At 47.4% G+C, this 23971-nt stretch overlaps 1 protein-coding gene across 4 annotated transcripts in view; it reads left to right on the forward strand.

Annotated features, from left to right (window-relative positions):
• The window catches only part of ralgps1 (Ral GEF with PH domain and SH3 binding motif 1), a 729016-nt gene that overhangs the window by 521896 nt on the left and 183149 nt on the right, over nt 1–23971 (forward strand). The window lies entirely within an intron of this gene.

Genomic DNA, 23971 nt, shown 5'->3' on the forward strand with positions numbered 1-23971 from the left:
AAATGTGTTCCATAACCAGCCTCTCAAAGCTTTATGATGGTGGATGTCAAGGCTACAGGACGGTAGTCATTAAGGCATGAGATCTTGCTATTCCTTGGCACCAGGATGATAGTGGTCTTCTTGGAGCAGCCATGGCCGTCCGAAGGTGGGGTGTGTTGGGTGCGACCGCACCCCCCTTTTTTCCCCCCTAAGAAGAAATCACCAAAAAAACAAAAACAAAAATCGGAAGAAAAAAAAAATATCGGAAAAAAAAAAATCAACGTTTCCATTTTGAAAAGGGCCAGTTCTCTGTTCTCCCGTCACTGGGCAAGAGTGGCTGAATCTGAACCCAACGGCTGTAACCCCAACACCAGACCGCTGCGGCGGAGCCCGCTCCCCTCGCCTCCCCCCGCCGCCGGGGCCCAAGCCAGCTTCCCCCCACACCACCCCCGCTGACCCCCGCTGGGCCCACGCCACCCCCGCTGGGTCCACGCCACCCCCGCTGAACCCCGCTGGGTCCACGCCACCCCTGCTGGGCCCACGCCACAACTGCTGGGCCCACGCCACCCCCGCTGGGCACACGCCACCCCCGCTGACCCTCGTTGGGTCCACGCCACCCTCGCTGGCTCTCGCTGGCCCCCGCTGGGCCCACGCCACCCCCGTTGGGCCCACGCCACCCCCGCTGACCCTCGCTGGGTCCATGCCACCCTCGCTGGCCCTCGCTGGGCCCACGCCACCCCCGCTGGGCCCACGCCACCACCACTGACCCCCGCTGGGCCCCCGCCACCCCCGCTGGGCCCACGCCATCTTCATCACCCCCACCCGCTGGGCCCGCGCCACCTTCATCTTCGCCCCCCCCCCGCAAGAAAGAGGGGGGGATGTTGGAGGGGGGAGGGGGAGAGAGAGAGGGGAAGGGAGGGGAGAGAGAGATAGGGGAGGGAAGAAGGAAAGGGGGATTATCTTTAGTGAAATTGCAAAATTAAGATAGGTTTTAGAGCTATTATATTTTCTCCTCCATATGAATAATATTAAACAATATCAAATAATATCAAACAATTGGAACTGCTTTCTTTTCCTTGATAACAATACTGAAAAATATGAATTCCATAGTTTGTGACATAAATACTCATTTTAATGGGATCATTATATACAGATGTAACATTTCAATTTCAAGATCGGGGGAAGGGGGGGCGGGGGCTGGGGGCAAATATGCGTCAAGCCGATAGCCTAATCGTTAAAGAGTTAAAAGATAGCCTAATTGATAAAGAGCTGAGAAGAGGAATCAGAGATGCCAAGGAAAGGTACACCAGCTATAAGAGGAAAGCACCCCGCTCTTTGGACAATCGTCAGCTGATGAACGACCTGAATGAGTTTTACTGCAGGTTTGAAAATCAGAAACATAATGCTGGTGCCCCTTCCCCAACAAACACAGCCAGACCCCAGTCTGCAAAGAATGGATCCTGCACCCTCTCCTTCCCATTCACCACCTCACACCTACTTAAGGCAAGACTCCAGTATGAAAAGAGTGGACCCTTTCCCACCCCAACCAACACTTCACACGCACTCACAGCCTGACCTCAGTCTGCAAAGACTGGGCCCTTCTACACCCACCCCACTCCAATCACCACTTCACACCCAATTACTCATTTTTAACCAGTCCCTGCTTGCTTCAAAGTCTCCACTATTGTCCCTGTACCCAAAAAGGTAAGGATTACCGGTCTTGATGACTACAGGCTTGTCGCACTGACCTCTGTAGTCATGAAGACCGTTGAAAGGCTTGTGCTGGCCAAGCTGCAAAATATCACAATCCCTCTGGTGGACCATCTGCATTTTGCATATTGGGCCAATAGATCTGTGGATGACACAGTCAATCTGGGCCTGCACTTCATCCTCCAGCACCTAGACCGCCAGGGAACCTATTCGAGGATTTTGTTTTATTGATTTTAGTTCTGCATTCAACACCATTGTGCCAGAGCTACTACGCTCCAAACTTTCTGAGTTGACTGTGCCTGAACCCCTCTGTCGGTGGATCACCAGCTTTCTGACAGACAGGAAGTAGCATGTGAGGCGGGAAAGCATATCTCGGATTCGCAAACGCTCAGCATAGGAGCACCGCAAGATGCGTACTCTCCCCTCTCCTCTACTCTCGCCACACCAATGACTGCACCTCCACATACACCTCTGTTAAGCTTCTCAAGTTTGCGGATGACACAACCCTGATTGGACTGATCCAGGATGGGGATCTCTGTACTCTTTTCAGTTTGACATCTTTCCTATAACATGGTGCCCAGAACTGAACACAATATTCTAAATGCGGTCTCACCAAAGTCTTATACAACTGCAACATGACCTCCCAACTTCTATACTCAATACTCTGACTGATGAGGGCCAAAGTGCCAAAATACTTTTTGACCACCTGATATATCTGCGACACGACCTTCAAGGAACCATTCCTCTGCCCACCTGGCTAATTGATCCAGATCCTGCTGCAATCTTTCACAACCATCTTCACTATCTGCAAAACCACTCACTTCTGTATCATCAGCAAACCTGCTAATCTTGCCCTGTTCTGTGACGTTTCACAGAGTGCTGGAGTAACTCAGCGGGCCAGGCTGAGTATAGAAGTTGGGAGGTCATGTTGCAGTTGCATAAGAAGTTGGTGAGGCCGCATTCAGAGTATTGTGTTCAGTTCTGGGCACCATGTTTTAGGAAATATGTCGTCAAACTGGAAAGGGTACAGTGAAGATTTATGAGGATGTTGCCAGGACTAGAGGGCCAGAGCTATAGGGAGAGGTTGAGTAGGCTCGGACTATATTTCATGGAGCACAGGAGGATGAGGGATGATCTAATTGATGTGTATAAAATCATGATTTGAATAGATATGGTTGAGTCTTTTGCCCAGAGTAAGTGAATCGAGGAGCAGATAGGTTTAAGGTGAAGGGCAAAAGATTTAATAGGAATCTGTGGGGTATGTTTTTCACACAAAGGGTGGTAGGTGTATGGAACAAGCTGCCAGAGGAGGTAGTTGAGGCAGGGACTATCGCAACATTTAAGAAACAGTTAGACAGGTACATGGATAGGACAGGTTCGGAGGGATATGGATCAAACATGGGCAGGTGGGACTAGTGCAGATGGGACATGCTGGGCCGAAGGGCCTGTTTCCACATTGTATCACCCTATGACTCTATCTTTCCCTCTCAAACCCATTCTCCTGCCTTCTCCCCATTACCTCTGACACCCGTAGCAATCAAGAATCTATCAATCTCCTCCTGAAAAATGTCCATTGACTTGACCTCCACAGCTGTCTGTGACAATGAATTCCACAGTTCACCATCCTCTGACTTAAGAAATTCCTGCTCATCTCCTTCCTAAAGGAATGTCTTTTAATTCTGAGGCTGTGGCCACTGGTCCTAGACTCTCCCACTAGTGAAAACATCCTCTCCAAATCCACTCCATCCAGGTTTTTACCAGGCTGGGACAGACGGTAACAGCTTCACACCGTATCCCAAAGCAGCAGAGACGTTATAGGAGAGGGCAAGCACTGTAACAAAGTAGCTCATGATGGTTTGGGTAACATTCAGGAATGTCTATGCATGTCACATCATGAATATTACTGAAGAACGGTCTTGACCCGAAATATAATCTATACCTTTTCTCCAGAGATGCTGCCTGACCCACTGAGTTACTCCAGCACTCTGTGACATGTCACCTATCCATGTTCTCCACAGATGCTGCCTGACTCGCTGAGTTACTCCAGCACTCTGTGAAACGTCGCCTATTCATATTCTCCGCAGATGCTGCCTGACCCACTGAGTTACTCCAGCACTTTGTGACTATTTTCCCTCACCCATCTGCCCAAGCCCACTCTCCCACCTCCTTTCCTATGTTCCTTTCCACCCATAAACCTCTCTCTGCCTTAACATTTCACTCCTCTTTCAAATCTGCTCTACTTATCTACATGCATTTTTCTTCTTCACTTTTTAGTCATAGAATGATATAGTGTGGAAACAGGCCCTTCAGCCCAACTTGCCCACACCGACCGACATGTCCCATCTAAACTAGTCCCACTCACACGCGTTTGGCCCATTTCGATCTAAATCTGTCCTATCCATGTACGTGTCCAAATGTCTCTTAAACATTAGGATAGTCCCAGCCTTAACTACCTCCTCTGGCAGCTCATTACATACACCGCGCACATTATTTCACATTAAGTTTTTTGTAATCCTGTCATGCCACCCCCCTTTTTGAAAAGCTTCGTACGGGCCTGAGCAGCTGTGTCTTTAATTGTAAACCAGCATCTGGAGTTCCTTGAGTGGACCAAATGCAAGTAAATGGGACTAGTCAACTTGGTCGGCAAGGACAGGATGGACCAAAGGGCCTCTTTCCATGCCGCATAATCATCGTCACACATCTACGCAGCAACTATTGGTCACTTTTAGCTGCGCAGTCCTGTCCTTGTGACTAAAACACAATAAAACGTCCCATTGTAATCTCTGGCGCAGCAGTGGAGTTGCTGCCTCACAGCTCCAGAGACCTAGGTTCGATCCTGACCTCGAGTACTGTCTGTGCGGAGTTTGCACGTTCTCCCTGTGACTGCATGGGTTTCCACCTGGTGCTCCGGTTTCCTCCCACATACCAAAGACCATACAGGTTTGTAGGTTTATTACCCCAAGTAATTTTATCCCTAGTGTGAACTGGTGATTGTTTGTCTGCATGGACTCGGTGGGCCGAAGGGCCTGCTTCCATGTTGTATCTCTAAACTAAACGAAATCTTGGCAGACAAATGGAAGGTTGCAGCGAAGCATTTTTGGGGATTGAAGAAGGATTTTAACCGACTGTACTGATGTGCTAAGGAACAGCTGAGGTTTGTCAAAGCTATTATTTGAAGTGTTGACATCATTATGAATCCAGGCAGCCATGCCAAGCATCAGCATTGACCCTTTCAGTCACTGCTACAGCCGTGTGCAGCCACAATCTGCCAATTCCAGCAAAAAGAGTGTCCAGAGGAGGTTTACAAGAATGATCCCAGGAATGAGTGGGTTTATATATGATGAGCTCATGGGCCTGGGCCTGGGCCTGTACTCGCTAGAGTTTAGAAGGATGACGGGACCTCATTGAAACTTACCGAAAAGTGAAAAATCTGGATAGAGTGGATGTGGAGAGGATGTTTCCACTAGTGGGAGAGTCCAGGACTGGAGGCCATAATCTCAGAATAAAAGGACGTATCTTTAGAAAGTAGAGGAGGAATTTCTTTAGTCAGAGGGTGGTAAATCTGTGGAATTCTTTGCCAGACAAGACTGTGGAGGCCAAGTCAATTAATATTTTTAAGGCAGAGATAGGTAGATTCTTGATCAGTACGGATGTCAGGGCTTATGGGAAGAAGGCAGGAGAATGGGTTTGAGAGGGAAAGATAGATCAGCCATGATTGAATGATGGAGTAGACTCGATGGGCCGAATGGCCTAATTTCTTGAATTTATAGACTTGTGAAAAAATTACGTTCCAGCATTTTGTGTTTATATTTTGTGTAAACCAGCATCTGCAGTTCCTACCCACACATTTACTTAGTTTAGTTTAGTTTATTGTCACGTGTACAGTGAAAAGGTTTTTTAGTTTACCCACCGAGTCCGCGCTGACCAGCGATCCCCGTACACTTACACTATCCTACATACACACTAGGGGCAATTTACAATGACACCAAAGCATATTAACCTACAAACCCTACGTCTTTGGAGTGTGGGAGGAAACTGGAGATCCTGGAGAAAACTCACGCAGGTCACAGGGAGTACGTACAAATTCCATACGGACAATCAGGATGAAACCCGGGGTCTCTGGTGCTGTAAGGCAGCAACACTACCGCTGCACCACCGTGCCTTGTTGTGTGATATCCAGTCAGCGAAAAGACTACGCATGATTACAATCAAGCCGTCCACAGTATGCAGATGCAGGATAAACGGAATAACGTTTAGTTCAAGAAAAAGTTGAGTAAAGTACGATTACAGCACTATTAAATCGGTAGTAAAGAAGGTAAATGCAATGCGAGCATTTATTTCGCAAGGACTAGAATATAAATACAGGGATGTAATTCTGAGGCTTTATAAGGCACTGGTCAGACCGTATGTGGAGTATTTTGAGCAATTCTGGCTGCCATATCTGGGCAAGGATGTGCATTGGAGAGGGTCCAGAGCAGGTTTATAAGAAAGATCCCAGGAATTAATGGGTTAACATATGACGAGTGTTGGACGTACACACGCTGGAGTTTAGAAAGACGAGCGGGAGCCTCATTGATACTTACCGAATAGCGAATGGCTTGGATAGAGTGGATGTGGAGAGGATGTTTCCACTAGTGGGAGAGTCTAGGACCAGAGGGCACAGCCTCAGAATTAAAGGACGTACTGTTAGAAAGGAGATGAGGAGGACTCTCTCTAGTCAATCTTTGGAATTCATTGCCACATAAGGCTGTGGAGGACAAGTCAATGGATATTTTTAAGACAGAAATAGACAGATTCTTGATTAGTGCTGGTGTCAGAGGTTATGGGGAGGAGAATGGGGTTGAGAGGGAAAGATAGATCAGCCATGATTGAATGGAGCAGACTTGATGGGCCAAATGGCCTAATTCTGCTCCGTTAACTTATGAACACGAACTAAAGAAAGTCCAATGGTCTCCAATGAGGTAGATGTTTGCTCAGGCCTGTTCTCCAGTTGCCTGATGATAGCAGGGAAGAAACTGTCCCTGACTCTGGACTAATATACACTTAGAAAGCAAACTGCGCATTTAGTTCTTTATTTAGTTTAGTTTAGTTTAGAGATACAGCGTGGAAACAGGCCCTTCGGCCCACCAGGTCCGCACCGACCAGTGATCCCCGCACATTAACGCTATCCTACACCCACTAGGGACAATTTTTACATTTACCAAGCCAATTAACCGACAAATCTGAACGTCTTTGGAATGTGGGAGGAAACTGAAGATCTCGGAGAAAACCCACGCGGGTCACGGGAAGAACGTACAAACTCCATACAGACAGCACCCGTAATCGGGATCGAACCCGGGTCTCCAGTGTTGCATTCTCTGTAAGGCCGTAACTCTACCGCTGCGCCACCGTGGCAGCCCATGTTGGGCAGTCTTACCTGTTGTACATAAGGCTTGTAATGCCGCCGTATGTTTGTCTAGTTTACACAGGCTAGAAGTCATCCAATTCTTAGTAATAACCTGGCAACTCCAGGAACTCGGCATTCCCTGTGCCCTCATCCAGTAATTATGGTTGTGCTTCCAACATCTAAAGTACAAGTGAGAATCGCAATAATACTTTATTAGCCAAGTATGTTTTGCAACATACGAGGAATATTATTTGCCAAGTCAGTCATACAAATAAAAAGCAACGGAACGCACAAAATACATTTTAACATAAACATCCACCACAGTGACTCCTCCACATTCCTCACTGTGATGGAAGGCGAAAAAAAAGTTCAAATCTCTTCCCTTAGCGCTCCCACGGTTGGGGGCCTCGAGCGCTCCGTTGACGGGACAATCTTGACTCCCGTAGCCGGCGGCGTTTTCGCCCTCCGCATCGAGGTGACCAGCTCCTGCATCGGGGTGTTCTCAGCTCCCCCGTGCCGGCGATTGGACCCCGGGTCAAGGCTGGTTGAGCCTCTGCATCGTTGAGGCTTCCCGACTCGGCCTCTCCCGAGACTGCGAGCTCTTGATGGTAACTGGTCAGGCCGCGGTTGGAACGATCGTAGGCAAGGGATCAGCTCCGATGTTAAGTCCACGCCCCGTGGTGGGGTACAAGTCAGTCCGAGGAGGCCTCCAGCTCCATCGATGGTAGGCCGCAGATCGGCCGGAGATGCGATCCGAACATTAATCGCATCTCCGGCAAGGTAAGAAACTGAAAAAAAGCTTTCCCCAACCCCCCTCTCCCTCCCCCCACATAAAAGAAACTGGAGGACATTTACACAAACTTTTAACACGCGCTAAAAATAAAAATAAAAGATGAATAAACAGACAGACTGTTGGCGGGGCTGCCAATCGTGCAGCGCCCCTATGGGTAATAGTGCTCCAGAAGAGTTGGCCATGGGTGTTGGGATTTGTAAGAATATGGAACTGAACAGCACAGGGAGTGGGACATTCCTGCTCTCCAGAGATGCTGCCTGTCCCGCTGAGTTACTCCAGCATATTGTATCTTTCTTCAGCACAGGTCATGTCCCTTTGGCCCAGAGAGTTGTCCTGAGCTACTATCTAACTCATTAGAGACCCTCAGATTATCATTCATTGGACTTTACTGGTCTTTAGCTTGCTTTAAACATTATACCCTTTATCCTGCATCTGTACACTGTAGATGGCTCGATTGTAATTATGTACACTAACTGGTTAGCATGCACTTCACTAGAACATCCTATTTCGGGTCAAGACCCTTCTTCAGGCCGACCTGAAATACCCTCTATCCGTGTCCTCCAGAGATGCTGCCTAACTTGTTGAGTTACTCCAGCATTTTGATTTCTTCGCTGTGGTTTAGGTCAGTTCTAATACCTTCACAACACACCTGTGCATACACCGAGGCATCAACGATCTTACAAGAGCATTTCAAGGTGTTATCTCTGATATCCTGAGACTATCCCTCAATACCCATTGATTGTCTAGGTCATTGTCACATGATGATGTTTGTGGGATCTTGCTTTGTACAGATCAGCCAGGGCTTTACTTATTTCCCAACAGAGCTTGCGTAACTGTGTCCTTCATTGAGCTAGGGTACTGTCCAATTCACCTCTACCCAACTGCGGACATTGGACTTTGTCTATGGAACTGGTGCGCTACAATGCTGAGAACTATATTCTGTACTCTGTATCTTCCCCTTTGCTCTGGTCAAGAGTGTTTTATTGTCATATGTCCCAGATAGAACAATGAAATTCATACTTGCTGCAGCACAACAGAATATGTAAACATAGTACACTGTAAACAGTATAAATAAATGAAATGAAGTTCAGTATATGTATGCATACACATATGTAGACATACACAAAAATATATCTTTATATTTTATATGGGCCAAGCGCAGGCAAATGAGACTAGGGTAGCTGGGACATTGTTGGCTGGTGTATGCGAGTTGGGCCGAAGGGCCCGTTTCCACACTGTATTACTCTGTGACTAAATATCTACACACACACACACACACACACACACACACACACACACACACACACACACACACACACACACACACTCACACACACACACACACACACACACACACACACACACACACACACACACACACACACACACACACACACACATAAAACAAATATTAACAGTGCAGAAAGATAAAACCCATGTCCCCGTCTATGTAGTTCAGAGCTGATTTGGAGGTTGTGGTGTTTAATCGCCTGATAGCTGAAGGGAAGAAGGTATTAGATGTAAGAACCTATTTGTACCAACTGTACTTCAAGAGTCAAGAGAGTTTTATTGTTAACTAGACCAAGTGCAGACCCGTTGGGTCTGCTCCCCCAACGCACCCGTTCCCTACCTGTAACCCCCACGGGAGGCATGGTCCTCCACCTCAAGCTGTTCCCGAACGTAAGATTCCAGCACTCCCCTTGCCTCCCTGAGCAGTGGACTTAAAAAAAAATTCCAATTGCACTTCCCCTGCGTGTTACAATAGCAATTAGCCCTCCCCCTCCTGTGTGGTGACAGGTTCAGAGTGTTCCTGTGTCGTCACTGCTCGCCGAGCCATAGTGACGTCATCAGTTGAAGCTGGACGTTTTAAATTCAAAGTCTTTTGATTTTCTTAAACTTTAATCAGTGATAAGTTGAGAAATAAAGTATAAAATGTTCAGTGAAAGTGATCTCTGCCTAGAGGGGGGAAATGTTGAATCAGAATATGTAAACGTCTTGTGAAAGTTGGCATTTTTAAAGCTTTAATCGTGAATAACGTCAGATATAGGATGAAATCTTCAGTGAAGCTGATCACTGCTAGCCGAGCCATTGTCACTTCATCCGTGAAAGCTGGTCGTTTTTAATTTAAAGTATTTTGATGTTTTTAAACTTCTTACTAACTTTTAGAGTAACGTTTTTAAACTTCTTAATAACTCTTGACTTTAATCAGTAGTAAGTCGAGAAATAAAGCATAAAATGTTCAGTGAAGGTGATCTCTGCCTCGATGGGAAACATGTCAATCAGAATATGTAAAAATGTAATCGTTACCATGTAGTGTTTTTGAGAAGATGTAAAGACAACCACATATACACACACATATACACATATACACACGTACAAGATCAGACTTTTAATAAGTATATGATTTTCGCAGATTGAACAATGAAATCCTTACTTGCAGCACTTTTGAGTTTGAGGTGATTGTATTTATGTGTGGTTTTATCCGATCTGTTTGGATTGCATTTGAAACAAAGTTTTTCACTGTATATCGCTACACATGACAATTACAAACCTAGATCTGAAACTAAACCCGAAACATCAGAAATATCTCACTGGTTGTAAAGCACTTTGTGACTTCCTAAAAATACGAGTGCCTTATAAAAGCCCCCTGACACATAGTTCCTTGTAATTGTTAGAACTGCGTACCGATAGTAGGCTTGTGGCCATGAACGTCATGCTGCATTGGCAACTATATTACGGGGGAACAACCTTTGCGAGTTGAATTGTACTTGGCCCGGGTTGGCTGTTGGGGAGTTGACTCTCCAAACACGCAACAAAACCAATTCGGCAAGAGTCATGTTGGCGAGCCGACGCTCTGTTTACACAAGGCCTGCCAATAATTGTCTTCTTCTGAGGTGGTCCTCGGGGGTCGACTAGCTGCCAATTGTAACAGTTAGCAGATGAATCGGGCTGAGCCCTGGAGGGCTTGTTTTATTGGATGGACTCTGGGATGGAGGGGGGGCGTGGAGAAGGTTTTGCAGGGAATTCGAGTTGTGATGACAGAGAGGATTTGCAGCTAAGTAGAATAAACCTTTGTGGGCCAATGCTTGGGAGACCTGTGAAGCTTGAAGGGTTCTCGTCCAACTAATGCTGAGCACAAACGGAGGGAGTTTATCATATTACCCCCTGGAAAGATCTCACTACAGAGCATATTAAAAGAATTCCACTCGGCTAACGAATTTGCTTATCCCACTTTTGATTTTTCACAGCTATTTCCCATTTCTCCTGCGCAGAGCACATTGTAGAGTTTAGAGGCCCAGTATGGAACCAGGCCCTTCAGCCCACCGAGTCCATGCCGACCATCGATCGCCTGTTCGCACTAGTACTCCGTTAACCTACTTTCTCATCCATTCCCTAGTGTTATAGAGGCCAATTAACCTCCAAACCCGCAGGTCTTTGGGATGTGGGAGGAAACCGGAGCATTATTCCCTTTATCCTGTATCTGTACACTGTGGGTGGCTTGATTGTAATCATGTACTGCCTTTCCACTATCTGGTGAGCAGGCGTCAAAGTGCTTTTCTCCGTACCAATAAATGTGACAATAAAGTAAACAAATCTTAACTAGGATCCCACGCGGTCACAGGGAGAACGTGCAGACTCCACACAGACCGCACCCGTTGTCAGGATCAAACCTGGGTCTTTGGTGCTGTGAGGCAGCGCCTCGATCGGATCCACGGTACTGCAGTATGTTGTTGTTGTTAAATGTTGTTACTGTGGCCTTGCACAGGATGTTTGCTGTGTGACTTCTTTCCAATCTGAGGCATAAAGCACACCCTCAAAGTGCTGAACATGGAAGAGATTAGTGATCAAAGAGTACCGACATCTCAAAAAAATCCAATTCCTTTTCCATCGTAGCTTTCACAATGTCAGGGCGGCACGGTGGCGCAGCGGTAGAGTTTACGCCTCACAGCGCCGGAGATCCGGGTCCGATCCTGACCTCAGGTGTTTTCTGTGCCGAGTTTGCACGTTCTCCCTGTGACCGCGAGGGTTTTCTCCGGGAGCTCCGGTTTCCTCCCGCACTCCAAAGACGTGCATGTTTGTAGGTCAATTGACTTCTGTAAATTGTAAGATATAACGTGTACGGGGTGATCACTGGTCAGCGTGGACTGGTGAGCGAAGGGTCGGTTTCCACACTGTATCTTCAGACTATACGAAAGGACAATTTGCTTTACAGCTAATGAAACACTTTATGCAGATGTCCATGTGATCCAGTAACCATGGCAGCCAAATTGCTTACAGAATGTTCCTACAAACAGGTTTTATAAAGGGCGTTGGTTATTTTTAACTATGTTGATGGTGATTTAAATGGGCAAGATATTGGGGATAGTTCCCTTGTTCCTCATCAAAACAGTCTCAAGGAGAACTCTTCCAATCTCCAAGCAAACAACCCTTGCAAGTCACCCTGATGCCCAGAGTATCTCAGGTGGTGTGGCCCTCCTTCAGTACTGCATCAATGTGGATGAGGTTTGTGCTCCTGTCTCTGCAGTTGGAATCAAGTTGCAACCTACTGACTCCTAGAGTTATATAACAGGCCCTTCGGCCCAACTTGCCAATGCTGACCAAGATGCCCCATCCACACAAATTCCACCTGCCTGCATTTTGCCCGGATCCCTCTCAATCTGTCCTATCCATGTACCTGTCCAGATGTCTTTTAAATGTTATTATAGTACCTGTCGCAACTATGTCCTCTTGCAGCTTGTTCCATACACCTACCAAGCACACAGTGGTGCAGCGGTAGAGTTGCTGCCTCACAGCGCCAGAGACTCAGGTTCGATCCTGACTACAGGTGCTGGCTGTACAGAGTTTGTACGTACATTATCTCTGTGACCGCGTGGGTTTTCTCTGGGTGCTTCGGTTTCCTCCCACACTGCAAACACACGCAGGTTTGCAGGTTAATTGGCTTTGGTAAAAATTGTAAATTGTCTCTAGTGTGTAGTGTGTGCTAGTGTAATGGGGATTGCTGGTCAGCGCCGACACGGTGGGACCGAAGGGCCTGTTTCCACGCTGTATCTCTAAACTAAACTAAACTAAACTAAACACCAGCCTCAGGTTCCTATTAAATCTTTCCCCTCCCGTCTAAAACCTCTGTACTCCGTTTCTTGATTCCCCTACTCTAAAAGACTCTGTGAAATTAAACTATCTATTCTCATCATGATTTTATGCACCTCTAAAATATCCCCCCCTCCTCCACCAACCCTATCCTCCTGTGCTCCAAGGAATATTCCTAGCCTGCCTAACTTCTCCCTATAGCTCAAGCCCTCAAATTCTGGCAACACCCTCATAAATCTTCTCTGCATTCTTTCCAGTTTAACAATATTCTTCCTGTAACAGGGTGACCAAAACTGAACACAAAACTCCAATATTACACCCCAGAGGTATGACTTCTCTAACTTCAATTAACCCTTGCTTTCCCTCTCTCTCCCCCCCCCCCCCCCCTTCCCAGTTCTCCGACCAGTCCTACTGTCTCCGACTACATTTTATCTGTTTCCTTCGTTGTTACCTTCTCCCAACTAACAATGATCTGTTCTACATTGTCTTTGATCTCCATTCCCCTTGTCCCATTTTCACACCTTACACTTCCTTATCGATATACATCCTTATCTATGTACCGCCCACCCCCCTGACATCAGTCTGAAGAAGAGCCTCGACCCGAAACGTCAACCATTCCTTCTTTCCAGAGATGCTGCCTGTCCCACTGAATTATTCCAGCATTTTGTGTCTATCTTTGATTTAAACCGGGATCTGCAGTTCCTCCCCACACAATACTCCAAATGCAGCCTCACCAATGTCTGGTACAATAGACAAAGAACATCCCAACTACTCAGTACTCTGACTGATGAAGGCCAATGCACAGAAAACCTTTTTCAACACCCTATGTATTGAACTATGCAGCAGCACTCCTAGATCCCAATGCTCTACATCATCATAGAGTCATATAGTCATACAGCATGGAACCTGGGCCTTCGACCCAACTTGCCCACGCAGAGCAGCAGGATCAAGGAGTGCTGCCACATGTTTCGGTGCAAGGGGGCATTTTTGAGATTAGTCGCAAATACATATTAATCAATTTCCCAATTTCGCATGAAATCTGCCTCAATAACGTTTCCACTGCTGATGTCAGGCCATAAGCTTAAGTGATTGAAGCAGAATTAGGCCGTTTGGCCCATCAAGTCTGCTCCACCATTCATTCATGGCTGATCTATCTCTCCCTCCTAACCCCATTCTCCTGCCTTCTCCCCATAACCCCTGACACCCGTACTAATAGGGCTGTGGTTCCGTCATCATGACCATAGATCGTTTTGACCTCTATGCAAAGATGTCCATGGTAGTCCGCAATTTGTTGACGTTTTTATTATATAAACATTTGCAGAGAAAAAAATAATTTGCAAATTATTGTCATCTTTCAGAGGATGTACATTAACCTTTCAAACAAATCAGCTAAGAATTTTGAAGTTCTTTCTCTTGATATTGTTTTAGTATAATATTCCTTCACATTTTAACCTCCTGACACCACACCCTATTGCAAAGAGTTTGGTTTAGTTTGCAAATATAGCACGGAAACAGGGCCTTTGGTCCTCCGAATCTGCGACGACCATCGATCACCCGCTCACACTAGTTCTTAGTTATCCCTCTCTCATCCACTCCCTACACACTAGGGGCAATTTACAGAGGGTCAATTAACCTACAAGCCTACAAGTCTTTGGGATGCCTGGGCAGTGGCAGGTGCTATCGACCTGCACGGGAAGGTAGACGCTCCCGCCCCCATGAGTCTCGGGCAGATGGGGCTCGTCAGCCTGGGAAGGCAGTCCATCTAGGAGAGGAAAAACTCTGATTTAAAACCTCCACTGCCTTGTGGCCATATCCAGTCATGGAAAAGGCTCCAGGAGTAAACCTCAAGAAAATCCGGAGTCGGAGCCCCTAAGGCTGATTGTCGTTGTCTACAACCTCGCTCTGGCAGCTCCTGCGACGGCGCTGGTGCCAAACTATAACGGCCCTGCTGTTCCTTTGGATCGATCAGCGACGTGAAGAGGGGGGACGGTGGTAGATTCCATTAATTTCAGAGGCACATTATCTGTGACGATTTGTTCAGACAGTTTCAAGCTCAGTACCTCAAAGTCCAAATAGGCTAAAAGTAAAAGAATGTTAAATATCCTCGGCCCAGCCATTTTATATGTTGTTTCTTTAATGTCGTTTTATTTAATGGCTTGCTGCCATTCCTGTTCATGTTACGCAAATGATTCAGAGAGAAGGCAAGTCTCATTTCCTGTACTCAATGGGCTGACAGTTGATCATTCAGCTATCCACATGTTCAGCAATTCCACATCTGCTTGGTGACGTTCAGGATGTACTGGCAGCTAAATGCTGGCAGTCCTGACCCTCTGCCCTGTTGCATTGAGCCCAGCAGTTTAGTTTAGTTTGGTTCAGCTTAGTTTAGTCCAGTTGAGTTTAGTTTATTGTCACGTGTACAAAGGTACAGTGAAAAGCATTAGTTGCGTGCTATCCAGTCAGTGGGAAGACAATACAGGATTACAATCGAGCCATTTACAGTGTATAGATACGTGATACGGGAATAATGTTTAGTGCAAGGTAAAGCCAGCAAAGTCCGATCAAAGATAGTCCAATGGTCACCATTGACGTAGATAGTAGTTCAGGACTGTTCTCTAGTTGTTGGTGGGATGATTCAGTTGCCTGATAACAGCTGGAAAGAAACTGTCCCTGAATCTGGAGGTGTGCGTTTTCACACTTCTGTACCTTTTGCCCGATGGGAGAGGGGAGAAGAGGGAGTGACCAGGGTGCGACTGGTCCTTGATTATGCTGCTGGCCTTGCCTAGGCCGCGTGAGGTATAAATGGAGTCAATGGGAGTGAGGTTGGATTGTGTGACGGTCTGGGCTGCGTCCACGATGCGCTGCAATTCCTGGGACTCAGTGGACTCCAGCACACTGCTGAGAGAGGTCCAAGCACTTTGCATCAGGCCCCAACTCCAAGCCAAAGAGGATGGAACAGCATTCCCATTCATAGATCGTTGTACTGCACAAGAACAGGCCCTTCGGCCCACAATGTCTGTGGTGAACATGATGCCAAGACTAAATCTTCTATGCCTTCAAATGATCCATATCCCTCCATTCCCCACATATCCATGTGCCTATCTACAAGTGATTTAAATGCCACTATCAAATCTGCCTTCACCACCACCCCTGGCATCGCGTTCCAGGCACCCACCTGTGTAATAAAAAAAACTTGCCCCGCACATCTCCTTTAAACTTTCCCCACATGTTGTCTATATGGACTGCAGAAAGGCATTTCATAAGTTTCCACATGGTAGGCTGTTCTGGAAGGTTAGATCGCATGGGATCCAGGGAGAGATAGTCTACTAGGTGGAGAATTGGCTTCATGGAAGGAAGCAGAGGGTGATGGTGGAAGGATGTTTGTTGGACTGGAGGCCTGTGACTAGTGGAGTGCCTGAGGAATCGTAGCTAGGCCCATTGTTGTTTGTGGTTTATATCGATGATTTGGGTGAGAATGTACAAGCTATGATTAATCAGTTTGCAGATGACACTAAAATGGCTGGTATCATAGATATCAAAAATGACAGCGACATCTTGATCAGCTGGGCAAGTGGGCTGAGCACTGAGTTAATGGAGTTTAATGCAGAAGTGCGAAGTGTTGGATTTTGGGAAGTCAAACCAAGGCAGGACCTACACAGTGAAAGACAGGGCCCTGTGGATTGTTACAGAGCAGAGGGATCTAGGAGTTCAAATACATAGTTCCTTAAAAGTGGCATCACAGGTAGATAGAAACATAGAAACATAGAAAATAGGTGCAGGAGTAGGCCATTCGGCCCTTCGAGCCTGCACCGCCATTCAATATGATCATGGCTGATCATCCAACTCAGTATCCTGTACCTGCCTTCTCTCCATACCCCCTGATCCCTTTAGCCACAAGATAGAGAGTTAAGAAAGCCTTCGGCACTTTGGCGTTCATCAGTCAGAGTTATAAGTATACGATAAGTATGGGCCATTTCCACAGGCGACTTTTTAGGCGACTGCAGAGACTATGCAGTCGCTACATGGTTGCCACATGTTCGCGGGTGGTTGCCAGGGAGCCGCCTTCATGGTCGTGAGGAGTTCCTGCATTCTGGGAACTAGTCGCGGCCTCATTATGGTCGCCACGAATCCTTCAACATGTTGAAAAATTAGCGGCGACCAGAATGAAGCCGCCATGGAGAGTAGCGAGAACTCTCGTGCCGTAGGTGGGTGGCCAGGAGGTCGAAAGTTCTCGTAGGTTCTCGTAGGTTGTAGCTGACCGGTGAATTTCAATGGCTCATTGGGAAAAAAAACCGTAAGCAGTAGTTTTCAGAACCAAGGATAACCGGCAGGTAATGTTAAATGTCCGCCGAGCTTCACAGCCGTGTATCTCTGACTTCTTAAAAGTTGTCTCCACTCCTTCTCCCCCCTCTCCCCCCTGCCCCCCCCCCACTTTTTAATGACTTACCATACACTGTGCTTTAGCCATCTTAAATACAGCGCCAACCTTCCTGTTCATCACATTGGCTTTGCACCGTGTGAATTTTAATCAGACAGCGCTCCCCCGGCTTGCCCTGTCCCCCGCCTGCATAACGAGCTGGTGAAGGAAGCGATGTGTTTGTGTGTGTGTGTGTGTGTTCCACTCTGACATTCCAGTTGCCGGTTTTTCAGGCGACTGCCGGCAGCTTGAGTAGGGGAATCGAGAATGCAAGAACATAGGTTTAAAGTGAGAAGAAAAATAATTAATAGGAGCATGTGGCAACTTTTTCAGACGGATGGTGATGGAACGGGAGGAGGTGGATGAGGCAGGTAGTTTAGCAGTGGCACGGTGGTGCAGCGGTAGAGTTGTTGCCTCACAGCACCAGTAACCCGGGTTCAATCCTGACTACGGGTTCTGTCTGTACGGTGTTTGTACGTTCTCCCCGTGACCTACGTGGGTTTTCGCCGGTTGCTCTGGTTTCCTCCCACACTCCAAACATATACAGGTTATGGGCCTGTCCCACTTACGCGACTTTTTCGGCGACTGCCGGCACCCGCCATAGGTCGTTGCAGGTCGGCGAAGATTTTCAACATGTTGAAAACCCAGTGGCGAACGGAACAAGGTACGACTCTTTGGGCGACTACTCACGACCATACAGGATTCACCCGCGACATGTCGCCAGTGCGTCGCCTGTATGGTCGTGAGCCGTCTCCTCAGTCGCCCAAGGAGTCGTAGCACCTTTCTGGTCGCCGCTGGATTTTCGGCGAGCTGGAACGACCTATGACGGGTGCCGGCAGTCGCCGAAAAAGTTGCGTAAGTGGGACTGGCCCATAAGCAGAACAATTGGCTTCGGTAAAAATTGTAAATTGTCTCTAGTGTGTAGGATAGTGCTAGTGTGCGGGGTGATCGCTGGTTGGCACGGACTCAGAGGGGTGTCTTGGTCAGGATGGCCGAAATGGGCCGAAGGGCCTGTTTCCATGCTGTATGAGTCTGTGACTATCTCCATAACTGGGAACTACTCTTCAGGGTGGACTGACAACATGCATGGAGTGTCAGGACAGGTTCCTATGCAGCATTTTCCAGTCCAATTTTACCTCTGCGTGCCTGTTTGTTGAAAATTCCCTCTCATTCATTGACATTCTCATCTCAGAGTCTTTGGGCCCCATATCTGAGCAGGGACATGCTGGCGTTGGGGAGGGTCCAGAGGAGGTTCACTAGACTGATCCTGGGAATGACTGGGTGAACATACGATGAGCGTTTGACGGCACTGGGCCTGTACTCACTGGTTTAGAAGGATGAGGGGGTACCTCATTGAAACCTACAGAATAGTAAAAGGCCTGGATAGAGTGGATGTGGGGAAGATATTTCCCCTAGTCGGACCAGAGGGCACAGCCGTAGAATAAAAGGATGTTCCTTTAAAAAGGAGATGAAGAGGAATTTCTTTAGTCAGAGGGTGGTGAATCTGTGGAATTCATTGCCACAGAAGGCCGTGGAGGCCAAGTCAATGGGTATCTATAAGGTGGAGATTGACAGATTCTTGATTAGTACGGGTGTCAGGGGTTATGGGGAGAAGGCAGGAGAATGGGATTGAGAGGGAGAGATTTATCAGCCATGACTGAATGGCGGAGTGGACTCGATGGGCCGAATGGCCTAATTCTGCTCCTATGATTTATGTACTTAAGTCCTGAATCTGGCCAGGGGCTAGTTTTCAACTTTTGTCAGTGCCAGCCCTGAGCTGGTTGTTGCTGGCAAGGGCAGCATTGATTGTCTATTCCTGAGCGTCTTTGAGTCGTCGAGGTTGAGATCTTCATGGACCTTCATCACTGTTGGGTAGCGAGTTACAGAACTTAGACCCAGGGACAATGAAGAAATGGTGATGTATTTCCAAGTCAGGACGGTATATGACTTGGAGGGGAGCCCGCAAGAGGTGGTCTTCCCATGCGCCTGCTTGAGTTGAGTTTATTGTCACCTGTACAGAGGTGCAGTGAAAGGCCTTTGCTTCGTGCTAACCAGTCAGTGGAAAGGCAATGCTTGATTACACTCGAGCCATTCACAGTCACGCACGATGAAGGGAATAACGTAAATAATGTTTAGCGCAAGATAAAGCAAGTAAAGTCCGCTCAAATATAGTCCAAAGGTCTACAATGAGCTTGATGGAAGCTCTCTAGTTGTTGGTAGGATGGTTCAGTTATAGAGTCATAGAGTGATACAGTGTGGAAACAGGCCCTTTGGCTCAACTTGCCCACACTGGCCCAGATACACTAGTCCCACCTGCCCGCTTTTTGGCCCATATCCCTCCAAACTTGTCCTATCCATGTACCAGTCTAATTGTTTCTTAAACGTTGAGATAGTCCCAGCCTCAACTACCTCCTCTGGCAGCTTGTTCCATACACCCAGCACCCTTTGTGCGAAAAAGTCACCCCTCAAATTCCTATGAAATCTTTTCCCCTTCACCTTATACCTATGCCCTCCGGTCCTCGATGCACCTACTCTGGGCAAGAGACTCTGTGCATCTCAGTTGCCTGATAGCAACAGCTTCCCTGGTACATTGGTGGTTGAGGTGGCAGGTTTAGATGTGCCTGGGCGAGTGCAGGTATTTGCTCCAGCTCCACACACTGCACCATTGTACTCCCAAAATATTTTCCAGGTGTACCGATGTTTATCCCATTAGACTCCACGTCTACACTGGACATCCATTGTCCTTTGCCAACTTTCCCAGCGGCTCTGCGGATAATTGCCTTTGACAGAAGTGAATGGGCACTTGAACAGAAGCTGTGGTGGAAAGTCTTTGGAGTAGACGTGGTCCGACGTTCGGGCACTGCAGTGTGGCTCTGTTACTGGAGTACTCACCCTTTGGCTGGGATGTTCTGTAGATGCAAGTTCAAATCCAATCCCAGCGGCTGGGGAATACAGCTGAACTAATTAACCAAAGTCTGGAATACAAAGCTGGTCTGTGTCTTGGAGTTTGTGAAGCTGCTGGTCTGTGGCAAAGCCTCATCATCTGGTTCACTTTAGGAAAGGAAGTCTGGAGTGTGTGTGTGTGAGTCCGATCCAATGTCAGTGTGGACAATAAATTCAGGTTTAGGCAGCAATGCCCACATTCTTTAGACTTTAGACATTATAGATACAGCATGGAAACAGGGCCTTTGGCCCGCCTTGGATAGTGCTGGTGTACGGGGGATCCAACCATAGATCCCCGTACAATAGCGCTGTCCTGCACACACCAGGGACAATTTACAATGTTTACCAAAGCCATCTAACCTACAAACCTGTACGTCTTTGGAGTGTGGGAGGAAACCGGAGCACCCGGAAAAAAACCACGCAGGTCACGGGGATAACATACAAACTCCATACAGACAGCACCCGCAGTCAGGATCATAGAAACATAGAAACATAGAAAATGGGTGCAGGAATAGGCCATTCGGCCCTTTGAGCCTGCACCGCCATTCAATATGATCATGGCTGATCATCCAACTCAGTATCCCGTATCTGCCTTCTCTCCATACCCCCTGGTCCTCTTCGCCACAAGGGCCACATCTAACTCCCACTTAAATATAGCCAATGAACTGGCCACAACTACCTTCTGTGGCAGAGAATTCCAGAGATTCACCACTCTCTGTGTGAAAAATGTTTTTCTCATCTCGGTCCTAAAAGACTTCCCCCTTATCCTTAAACTGTGACCCCTTGTTCTGGACTTCCCCAACATCGGGAACAATCTTCCTGCATCTAGCCTGTCCAAATCCTTAAGAATTTTGTAAGTTTCTATAAGATCACCCCTCAATCTTCTAAATTCTAGCGAGTACAAGCCGAGTCTATCCAGTCTTTCTTCATATGAAAGTCCTGACATCCCAGAAACCAGTCTGGTGAACCTTCTCTGTACTCCCTCGATGGCAAGAATGTCTTTCCTCAGATTAGGAGACCAAAACTGTACGCAATACTCCAGGTTTGGTCTCACCAAGACCATGTACAACTGCAGTAGAACCTCCCTGCTCCTATACTCAAATCCTTTTGCTATGAATGCTAACATACCATTCGCTTTCTTCACTGCCTGCTGCACCTGCATGCCTACTTTCAATGACTGGTGTACCGTGACACCCAGGTCTCGTTGCATCTCCCCTTTTCCTAATCGGCCACCATTCAGATAATAGTCTACTTTCCTGTTTTTGCCACCAAAGTGAATAACCTCACATTTATCCACATTATACTGCATCTGCCATGCCATCAAACCCGGGTCCCTGCCTCTGCGCCACCGTGCTGCTTTCTCCCCTTGTTCTGTGTATAAGTAAAGGGCCTGGCCCACTTAGGCGATTTCTTTAGGCGACTGCCGGCGATAGTCACATTCGTAGCAAGTAGCCGAAAAAACGGCGACTGGACCCCCCACGACAATGTCTACGACAACCTACCCACCTAGTCGACGTCCAGCCACGGCAAGCTACCGACAACCGGCGACCCATTAGGACGGCCACCTACGACCACACCTACGACAACCCACCACCACACAGGCGACAACCAAAGTTAACCTGCGTCCACCCGCGACAAGCTACGACTCTGTCGGCGACAACTGAAGACAATTCAGTCGCCGGTACCCGTCGCCGGTTGACGTAGGTTGATGTAGGTAGTCGCCAATGGAATTCACCGCAGTCAGCACCGGCGACAACCTACGTCACCTGGCGACACCCTACGACAGCACCTATGTCAGGAGAAGTCAAGCTACGCTCATTGGCCCCAACCCATTGGCGCCAACTATCGCCGAAAATATTTGAACATGTTGAAAATCCAACGGAGATCAGAAAGACACTACGATTCTTTGGGCGACTTAGGAGACGACTCACGACCATACAGGCGACACCCCGGCGACTATGTGGCGACAGCCTAGTCGCCTGTAGTTAGCCTAAAAAATTGCCTGATTGGGACAGGCCCTTAAAGCATCATCCTTGTTGGTGAGAATTATAAGCAATAATATTATTGTTAGATGGAGCTGGCTCAGGAGGCTGATTGCCCCATTCCTGCCCCACCTCTTACCGATGTCGATGTCGTTATATTCTACGATGACCAACTACCAACTGGCTTGCAGTCATTGTGCTGAGTCATTACTTTCTCCAGCAATATTTCTATTCACGTCTTCACATTGTGAATGGAATTATTTTAGGGAGTAAATTTTAAGGGTTTGGCTTGGTACCAGTACATATCGATTTTTCACTATAACAGGGTGATATTCATTGTCTCACAGACTCGCAAGTAGAATTGGGAGCCAACTATAGTCAAATGATTCAATACATTTTCACAAGTTATATATTGGGGCAGCACAGTGGCACAGCGGTAGGGTTGCAGCCTTATAACGCCAGAGACTTAGGTTTGATCCCGACTATAGTTGCTGTCTGTGTGGAGTTTGTATACTCTCCCTGTGAATGCGTGGATTTTCTCCGGGTGCTCTGATTTCCTCCCACTCCATCATGTTTGCCTCCACATCTAGGGGCTCGACCATAAGAGTCCGGAAGTCAAGATGCAGCTCTATAGGACTTTGGTTAGGCTGCATTTGGAGTCTTGTGTACAGTTCTGGCCACCCCATTACAGGAAGCATGTGGAGGCATCTACAGGGAGAGGTTGGATAGACTTGGGTTGTTTTCTCTGGAACGTCAGAGGTTGAGGTGAGACTTGATAAAAAGTTTATCAAACTATGAGCTGCAGAGATACGACAGTCAGAACCTTCTTCCCAGGTTGGAGATGTCCAACACTAGAGGGCACAGCAATGAGGTGAGAGGGGGAAAGTTTAATGGAGATGTGCGGGGCAAGTTCTTTTACACAGAGAGTGATGGGTGCCTGGAACGAACTGCCAGGGATGGTGTTGGAGGCAGATATGGAAGTGTCGTTTAAGAGGCTGTTGGATAGGCAGACACAAAATGCTGGAGTAACTCAGCGGGACAGGCAGCATCTCTTCTTCAGAATGGTCTCGACCCGAAACGTTGCCCAATCCTTCTCTCCAGAGATGCTGCCTGTCCCGCTGAGTTACTCCAGCATTTTGTGTCTACCTTCGTTTTAAAGCAGGATTTGCAGTTCTTTCCTACACTGTTGGATAGGTACATGGAAGTATTGGGAATAGAGGGATATGGATCAGCTGCAGGCAGATGAGTCAGTTCAACTTGCCATTGTTCAGCATAAACATTGTGGGCCGAAGGGTCTGTTTCTGCACTGTAGTTCTATGTTCTATGTACCATAGTGTACAAAATCTTGAGAGGAATAGATCGGGTAGATGCACAGAGTCTCTTGCCCACAGCAGGAGAATTGAGGACCAGAGGACATAGGTTCAAGGCGAAGGAGAAAAGATTTAATAGTAATCCGAGGGGTAACTTTTTCACACAAAGGGTGGTGGGTGGATGGAACAAGCTGCCGGAGGAGGTAGCTGACGCTGGGATTATCCCATCGATTAAGAAACAGTTGGACAGGTACATGGATAGGACAGGTTTGGAGGGATATGGACCAAACAAAGGCATGTGGGACTAGTGCAGCTGGGACATTGATATGGCCGGTGTGGGCAAGTTGGGCCGAAGGGCCTGTTTCC

This window comes from Amblyraja radiata, chromosome 32 (genome assembly GCF_010909765.2).
Source record: "Amblyraja radiata isolate CabotCenter1 chromosome 32, sAmbRad1.1.pri, whole genome shotgun sequence".
NCBI lineage: Eukaryota > Metazoa > Chordata > Chondrichthyes > Rajiformes > Rajidae > Amblyraja > Amblyraja radiata.